Raw genomic sequence first — 9,627 nt, 5'->3', positions numbered from 1 at the left:
TTTGGCACACACTGAACTGGACTACCCATGCACTATCAGATATATGATAGATAATACCTACATAGAGAAGCTTAATCGTTTCTGCTTTTACTACCTCTTGCATTTTGGATTTAATCTTCTCTGAGGTTGCACAAGAGGTGAGTACTTGTCTTCCATCAAGATCTTGTGCATGCAGACTGATGGATTGATCCCTTTGATATCTGCCACCTTCCACGCAAATGCACCCTTGTGCGCTTTCAGAACCTCCAACAAGCTTTCTTCAATCACATATGTCAAAGCACCAGAAATAATGACAGGTAATGTGTTATTCTCACCTAAGTAAACGTACTTGAGGTGTGGAGGCACGGCTTTAGCTCAAGTGTCGGTGGCTCCTCGATGCTTGACCTTTGAGGGGTCAAATATCTTCGTTCTCCTAGATCCTCCAGTCGCATCCTTATTGGCTTTATCCATGGATGGTTGCATTAAAGTGTGCCACTATTTCAGCTTTTCTTCATCCAATTCCTCTTCTCCCAATTCAGTAGTGATGGTGGCCTCCAAATGGTCCCTAAGATCATCCTGCACATAGTGAGACACAAGAGATTCAAAAGCATCAATTTTAAATAACTATCAGAATGCAGTGTGTGCTTAAGTGCATTAAAACATCAAAAGTATCTCTTCCTCGCCCACTCTTAATCTCAACTTCCCTTATTGCACATCAATCAGTGCCTTGCCAGTTGCAAGGAACGGTCTCCCCAAAATTAGAGGCATCTCTGTATCTTCCTCCATGTCGAGCACCACGAAATCAGCAGGAAAATAAACTTATCCACTTTCACTAGCACATCCTCAATCACTCACTCCGTGGGGGTACTTGACAGATCTGTCAGCCAGTTGCAAGGACATCCTCGTCGGCTTAGGCTCTCCAACCCAAGTTTCCTAAACACAGACAATGGCATAAGATTATACTTGCACCAAAGATCACATAATGCTTTATGAAAACAACACATCACCAATCATGCAAGAAATAGAGAAACTCCCTGGGTCTTTTAGTTTCAGAGGGATTTGTTTTGCAACAAAGCGGAGCAATTTTCAGTTAAGTTCACTGTCATGTGATCCTCCAACTTCCTCTTATAAGCTAAAGTGTACTTCAAAAATTTAGCATAACTAGACATTTGCATTAGAGCATCGGCAAAGAGAATATTGATATGCAATTTTTTAAACACCTCAAGAAACTTACCGAATTGTGCATCCAGTTTCGCTTTTTTCAATGCTGCAGGGAAAGGTGGAGGAATAACAATTTTTGATTGTGTAGTGGGTGCTAGTGTAGGGTTAGAAGACTTACCTTAGATGTCTCAGTCTGTTCCTCCGGCACTTGAATTTTTTCTCTCTCTCGACTCCAAAACTTCCCACTCTTCAACTCAATGGCCTTCACTTGCTCATTTGGATTGGTCTCGGTGTTACTTGACAAGGTGTCTGGCTCTCTACCTTGCTATCATCTTCGCTAACTGACCAATCTGATTTTCAAGCCCCTTTATCGATGCATCCTGATTTTGTAGTCTAGTTTCAGTGGATGAAATAAACTTGGACATCATCTGCTCTAGGTTGGATTTTTCTTCTCTAGGAGGGTCAGATCTGTACATCGGTTGTTTGCCATATTGTTGTCCTCCTTGCGGTCGATTCTGACTATTTGACCGCCCCATGAGAAGTTAGGATGTTGCCTCCACCCAGGATTGTATGTGTTCGAATAAGGGTCATGCCTTGGGCGGTTTTGGACTCCCACTTGATTCACTGGTGCCTCATTTTGCACATAGAATGGATTGTCATCTTGACATTCCTTCGCATAGTATTCCCCTCCACACTTTTCACAGAATATCTCTTGAAGACGCATAGCTGTGCAACCCACGTTCAAGCCATCCAGCTTCCTGTTCAATGCATCAAGTTGTGCAGTAATAGCAGAAAAATCAGTTACCTGGTGAACTCCAGCACTTCTCCGCTGGTTGTTCCTGTCAGATTGAGGATGATAACTGCTAGCAGTCATCTCCTCCAAACAACTCATATCCTTCTTCCGCCGTCTTCCTCAAAAGGTTTCCACAAGCAGCATCATCTATCATAGTACGGTTAGAGTAAGCAAACCATAATAAAATGTTTGAACGACTAACCCAAGTGGTAACTCGTGATGTGGGCATCTTCTTAGTAGGTCCTTGAAGCGTTCCCATGCCTCATATAAAGATTCCTGATCGAATTGAGCGAATGTTGTAATGTCTGCCCGCAGCTTCATGGTCTTGGAGGGAGGGAAGTATTTGATGAGAAATGCTTTCGCCATGTCCTCCCATGTAGCGATCGAACCTACAGGCAAACAATTTAACCACGCTTTAGCTTTATCACGTAAGGAGAAAGGAAATAAACGCAACCTAACAGCATCATCAGAAACTCCATTGAATTTAAAAGTATCGCAAATTTCAAGAAAATCTGCGATGTGCGTGTTTGGGTCATCCATTGCAGTTCCTCCAAATTGGACTGTGTTCTGAATCATTTGGATTATGGCGGGCTTGATTTCAAAGTGATTTGCCCGCACGATAGGCCTCACAATGCTAGGGCGTGCACCCTCCAAAGAAGGTTGGGCATACTCCAGCATCGGTATGCGGCGTGGCATCACGACTTGTCTATTTTCACGCTGTTCCTCCTCACGTTCTGGCTCGTGTCTCTCCATCAGTTCTTTAAGCCTCTATTGTTGTCTTCTCCTGCGGAAGGTTCTTTCAATTTCAGGATCGAACTCAAGCTCCACGTCAAGTGACTTTGGCATGCACTGGAAGGGATGTCTGTAATAAAATATGAAGTGTTATCTCAAGAGAAATAAAATAATGCTAAAGAAAATGACTAAAATAAAATTGTAGATTAACAGTCCCCGGCAACGGCGCCAAAAACTTGATCGAACAAAACTTGCACTGTGATATCCTCAATAAAAATATGTTCTTATATGCTCAAAATGTAATCGCAAGTGCACGATGTCAAGTAATAGAATAGTGTACGTGAATACGAGTATCGTTCCACTGAAGACTGTGTTTAACAATTATTATTCCAGTTATTAAACTTTAGCAAAGAAAATTGAATTATTGTTTTATAACTATAAACTTTAATAAAACTAAATAAACAATTTCAAGAATTTAATGATGAAATATGAATGCTAGATCGATTGAGTAAATTTCAATGATAAATGAATTTGTTGGTAATTCTGGTTCACCTACCCCGTAGTAATTCGTTAATTCGTTCGATCGTGTTTGTATGCTTCCGACAGGATTTCCAATTCTATTTAACACACTCTCTCGAGTTATGCCAAACTAATTCGACTCAATGAAGCAATTAAATATCTTTAATTATTTATCAAGAGTGAATCACATTTCGACTTATGAAATCCCCTAATTTTCGACCCTTAGGACTATGATTATCGGCACGTATCCAATTTCATATATCTATGTAAATTGTAGATCCGCGGATTATACTACTCGATCCTATCACTCGTTATTCTCTCTAACTCACTCGTGAAATGAAAACGTCGTTAAAGTTAGCTACGCTTTAATGACACAATAAAATAATAGTATAATCAAGAATCACGCAACAATCGAATATAAATTAATTCAAATCAAAGTTTTGGGTAGGATCCCCTTAAATCCCAACAAATATTAACGTTTAGCTACTAGAATTCATGACTGAAAATGAATAAAACAAAGTTCAAATGCTAAAACTGAATAAGAAATACTAGAAGTGACGAAAAATGCGAAGAACGACGCCCGGAAAACTTCAAAACTTCAATCCAAGCGCAAAGTGCTCTCCAAAAGCTTGTGGCGGCTGAATAATCCCGTCTGAATGCCCTCCAAGTCGTCCCAAAAACCTTACCATATCATTCTCCTTCAGAAATTAGGAATGGAATCGTGCATGATATTTTCCAAAAATAGGTGGCGCTCGGGCGGTAGAAAAGTCATGCTCGAGCGCCACACCTTCTGTAAAGATGCTTGGGAAGTGCGGCATTCGCCCTCGAGAAGTAGAAAACTACCGCTCGAGCACCGACTCTTCTGTAAAAATCCTTCAGCTAATCATCTGTCACGTCCGGGCGGTAGAAAAGTACCGCTCGGGCGCCACTCATTCTGTCCCTGGCATTCTATTTTGTACACTTTGATCTCTTTTTGGTTTTCCGACCATTTTTCCTGCAAATTCATCACCCAACAATGAGACATGATAATATGCAAATGAGTACTCTAAAATGAACAAAATGTAAATGAAATGCATGCATGCACAATGCAAACACAACTAAAACTAATGCAATAAAACGCGTAAAAACCACACCTATCATTTATACTGAGATTATATTCTCACCGGAATTATCCGGCTGTTTTCTTGTTTGTATGTGTGCATGACAACAGGTGGGGCAGGATCAGGATCAGGAAGAGGATGAGAGATTCAGAATTAGCGTGGAGATCCGAACTTAGAGTAGATCGATTTTCAGTACTTGATATAGTGACTGAACTTGATTTCGAGATAAATAAATGTTGTAGAAGACTTGTACTTTTATATTGACATGTATATCAGATCGAATACATTACGTTTCCGCACTTGCATCTTTTAAGAAAAAAAATTTATCTCCCACATTATTTAATTGTTATATCGATTCATAATAATGATTAAGAAGACGAATTAGGTTCGGGTCCCCACAGCAGGTGGTATCAGAGCAATAGGTCTAATTAGACTGAGATAGGAGCTAATTAGCGGGGTAGAATGAGTTTTCTTTCCTTGCACTTGATTTCTAGCATGTTTACTTGATTTATCTGATTTGATTTAATAATATGTATTGTTTGAGAATGAATCAGAACAGATTCTTGATCAGCAGTAAGATGATCGGAGGAGGACTGAAACAGAATTGTTGTATTAAGTAACTAATCATTTTGATAATCAGATATGCCTCCCCGAAGAGTCCCAGAACAGGGCAGTACATCTGCTAATCCGATGGATGTGGTAGCAACTTCGATGGAAACGTTACTGAAGAGGTTTCAGTCGTTCAAACCGCCGACTCTGAAGGGTACTGAGACTTCAGTTGATTGTGAATGTTGGCTAGATAACATTGAGATGCTGTTTGATTCGTTGGATTACACTGATGAGCGTAGAGTTCGATTGATTGGGCACCAGTTGCATGACTTTGCAAAGAACTAGTGGATTACGACGAAGAGAGAGTTGGAGCATCGACGGACGAGTATCACTTGGAATGTCTTTAAAACTGGGTTCTATCAAAGATTTTTCCTAGTGTCGTACAGGAAAGACAAAGGGGCAGAGTTTGCCAACCTGAGACAGGGTCAGTTGAACATAGAGGAGTATGTGGCCAAGTTATCTACTTTGTTGAGATTTGCTCCACACGTGACTGAGAATGACGAGGCGGTTGCTGATCAGTTCATCAATGGGCTGAATCCCAAGATATTTACATTGGTGAACACATGGCGACCAAATAACTTTGCTGATGCCCTGAACAGAGCCAAGGGAGCCGAAGCCGGTCTGATGAGACAGAAAGGAGATTCGTATGTTGCCCCAGCACCGAGACCATAGCAACCACCTCCCAGATTCTAAAGTGGCAGCAGCAGTGGTGGAAAGAAAGATTTTCTGAAAGCCAGGGGAAACAGTTTAAGAAGTCTGGCAGCAGTTCTTCGAGCTCCAGTGGTTCCGGACAGAGCCAGAGTTATACCGGGGTGTATTGCAGAACTTGCGGATGGAGACATCCCACAGAGCAATGCCAAGGAGTATCTGGTAGTTGCAATATCTGCAGATAGTAGAGACACTTTGCTAGGGTGTGTCCACAGAGAGGTTCCCAGAGATCTCAGGGAGCGAGTCATCTGGATCAGTGGCCCAGACGGGGGGAAGATCGTCTGCTGTTCATTCCTTTCAGCCACCACCGAATATTCCGTCATAGCAGAGGCCAGGAGGAAGCCAGACTGTGAGCCAGCCTCCTAAAAAGTAGGCCAGAGTATTTACTTTGACAGAGGAGTAGGCCCTGAAGGCACCAGATGATGTTGTTGCAGGTAACTGTTCTTTACGTGGTTACCTGCTTATGTATTGATAGATACGCGTGCTTCTCATACATTTATTTCTGAACAATTTGCATTGAGTCATGCATTGCCTATTGAGTCATTATCTGCTGTAGTGTCTGTCTCTTCTCCTTTGGGGACATGTTTGATATTAGTGAATTCTGTGAAACATTGTATGCTACAGTATGACGGGCATGAGATTGAGTTAGACTGCATTGTACTTGGGTTGTCTGATTTTGACTGTATTATCGGTATTGATATGCTGACCAAGTACAGAGCTACCGTTGATTGTTTCCACAAGATTGTGAGATTCAGACCTGATATGGCTGAGGAGTGGAAATTTTTCGGTAAGGGTTCCAGATCTAGAATCCCTTTAATATCCGTATTGTCTATGACTCGATTATTGCAGGAAAGAGCAGAAGGATTCCTTGTCTATTCAGTTGATTTACTGAAATCGAGTTCATCATTGACTGACTTGCCAGTGGTGTGTTAGTTTGCTGACGTCTTCCCAGATGAGATTCCGGGTTTGCCTTCGATTCAAAAGATAGACTTCAACATTGAATTGTTACCAGTTACAGTTCCGATTTCTAGAGCTCCGTACAGAATGGCACTAATTGAATTGAAATAGTTAAAAGAGCAGTTGGAAGATTTACTGGCCAAGGGATACAACAGACCAAGTGTTTTCTTCTTGGGGTGCACTAGTATTGTTTGTGAGAAAGAAAGACGGTTCGATGAGACTCTGTATTGACTATCGGCAACTGAACAAGGCAACGGTAAAGAACAAATACCCTTTGCCTCGTATTGATGATTTATTTGATCAGTTGCAAGGTTCTTCTGTATTCTAAGATCTGGATATCATCAGCTGAGAGTCAGAGATTCTGATATCTCAAAGACAGTGTTCAGAACCAGGTATGGACATTATGAGTTTATTGTCATGCCGTTTGGGTTGACTAACGCCCCGCTGCATTTATGGGTCTGATGAACCGTGTATTTCAGAATATCTCGATGATTTTGTGATTATATTCATTGACGATATTTTGATTTATTCGAAGAATATGATTGATCATGTTGAGCATCTGAGAATTGTATTGAGAATTCTGAGGGCTGAAAAATTGTATGCCAAATTGTCGAAATGTGAATTCTGGTTGAAACAGATTGTGTTTCTGAGTCATATTATATTCGGAGATGGTATATCATTTGATCCCAGCAAGATTGAAGCCGTGATTTCTTGGTCGAGACCAACATCTGTGCCAGAGATTCACAGTTTTATGGGTTTGGCAGGATATTATCGTTGATTCATTAAAGATTTCTCTGGTATTGCCAAACTGATTACTTAGTTGACTCATAAGAACGCATCATTTGTTTGGTCAGAGGAATTTGAATCCAATTTCCTCGAATTGAAGAAGAGGCTGACCAGTGCTTCGATCTTGACTATTCCATCAGGTACTGGTGGTTTTGTTGTATATTGCGATGCTTCTCATAGAGGTTTGGGTTGTGTTCTGATGCAGCGAGGACATGTTATCGCTTATGCTTCACGACAGTTGAAGCCACACGAGACTCGCTACCCAATTCATGATCTTGGCTGCCATCGTCTTTGCATTGAAGATATGGTGACACTATCTATACGGTGAGAAGTTTGAGATTTATTCTGATCATAAAAGCCTGAAATATGTGTTTTCACAATCAGAGTTGAATATGAGGCAGCGAAGATGGCTTGAATTATTGAAAGATTTCGATTGTGAAATCAAATACTACCCAGGGAAGTCCAATGCAGCAGCTGATGCACTAAGTCGTAAGGTATGTTCTTTATCCTTATCGACGATTGGCGTTTCGAATTTGATTGAAGACTGCTGCTTATCTGGATTGGTATTTGAGACAGATCGTAAACCATTGAGATTATATGCTGTTCAAGTCGAACCAGAACTAATTTGAGAATTAAAGCGGCTCAGAAAGTTGATCAGAATGTACAGAATTCGATATCGATGGTCAGAACAGAGCATCAATCAGAGTATCAGGTACGGGGGATAAATTGTATGTGAATAATCGTCTTGTTATGCCATATGTTTCAGATTTGAAACGATAGATCTTGTCAGAAGAACACAACAGTCGATTCAGTATTCATCCTGGTGGCAGAAAGATGTATAATGATTTGAAAAGACAGTTATGGTGGAAACAGATGAAAGCGGATATTGCTGAATTTGTGTCTAGATGTCTGAATTGCCAACAGATAAAAGCCAAAAGAAAATGACCAGGAGGTTTGTTACAGAGCTTGTCGATTCCTGAATGGAAATGGAATCACATTTCCATGGACTTCGTGACAAAGCTACCGAGATCCTCCCGAGGTTGTGATGCGATTTGGGTCGTGATTGATAGATTGACCAAATCTGCATGCTTTATTCCGTACAAGATGACGTACCGACATGACCAGATGGCAGAGATTTATGTCAGAGAAGTGGTCAAATTGCACGGAGTGCCGAAGTCGATTGTTTCAGACCGTGATCCTCAGTTTACTTCGCACTTCTGGCAGAGTTTACAGCAGGCTCTAGGTATGAGGTTACATCTGAGTACCGCATATCATCCACAGACCGACGGACAGTCAGAGCGGACTATCCAGACACTGGAGGATATGCTTAGACCTGTAGTGCTTGAGTTTAGCACTAGTTGGCAGGATTCATTGCCACTTTGTGAGTTTTCGTACAACAATAGCTATCAGACGAGTATTGAGATGGCTCCTTTTGAGGCGTCGTAGGGTAAGAAATGTAGATCCACTCTTTATTGGGACGATATCTCTGAGGTACCTGAGATTTGATCTGATATGATCAGAGATATGATTGAAAAAATGAAGCTGATTCAGAAGAGAATGAAGGCAGCTCAAGACAGACAGGCTAAATATGCCAATGTTCGATGTAGACCATTGGTATTTGAGGCAGGAGACCGAGTATTTTGAAGATTTCACCTTTCAGAGGAGTTGTCAGATTTGGCAAGAAAGGGAAGTTTTCTCCACGATATATTGGGTCGTATGAGATTCTCGAGAAGATAGGAGATCGTGCCTATTAACTCGCATTATTGCCTTTATTAGCTGGGCTACATGATGTTTTCATGTATCGTTATAGCGAAAGTAAATTCCAGATGCTTCACATGTCATTCATTCAGACGAGGCCGAATTTAATGAGACATTGAGCTATTTCGAAAAGCCAATCCAAATTCTCGATCGTAAGAAAAGCAACTCAGAACGAAGACTATTCCGCTTGTGAAAGTTCAGTGGAGTCGTCATGGAATTGAAGAAGCTACCTGGGAGACTGAATCAGACATGAGACAACGATTCTTAGAGTTATTTCACTGATGTGAGTTTCTCTATTTCTTATTGATATGATTTGATTGCCTGTGATTTCGGGGACGAAATCGTATCTTAGGGGGGGTGGGAGAAATGTAATGCCCGAGATATTATCTATTAATCTATGAAATGATTTATTGATAATTTGTAATGCCCAAGATTTTTTAATCTACGATTATTGATTTATGATTAGACGTGATGATGAAGGGGCCAATCGAGACATGAAATTAGATTGCGTATGAGAGGGTATGT

General features: G+C 40.9%; 1 non-coding gene across 1 annotated transcript; it reads left to right on the top strand.

The window, feature by feature from the left end:
* Window positions 1-2,144: 2,144 nt before the first annotated feature.
* On the top strand, window positions 2,145-2,250 carry LOC140820846 (small nucleolar RNA R71). Its single transcript, XR_012115598.1, has one exon. It is a non-coding gene; the product is annotated as a small nucleolar RNA R71 (small nucleolar RNA).
* Window positions 2,251-9,627: the final 7,377 nt, after the last annotated feature.

This window comes from Primulina eburnea, unplaced genomic scaffold (assembly GCF_022965805.1).
Source record: "Primulina eburnea isolate SZY01 unplaced genomic scaffold, ASM2296580v1 ctg197, whole genome shotgun sequence".
Classification (NCBI taxonomy): domain Eukaryota; kingdom Viridiplantae; phylum Streptophyta; class Magnoliopsida; order Lamiales; family Gesneriaceae; genus Primulina; species Primulina eburnea.
Note: the sequence above shows the minus strand (reverse complement) of the source record. Positions and strands in the feature narration are given on the sequence as shown.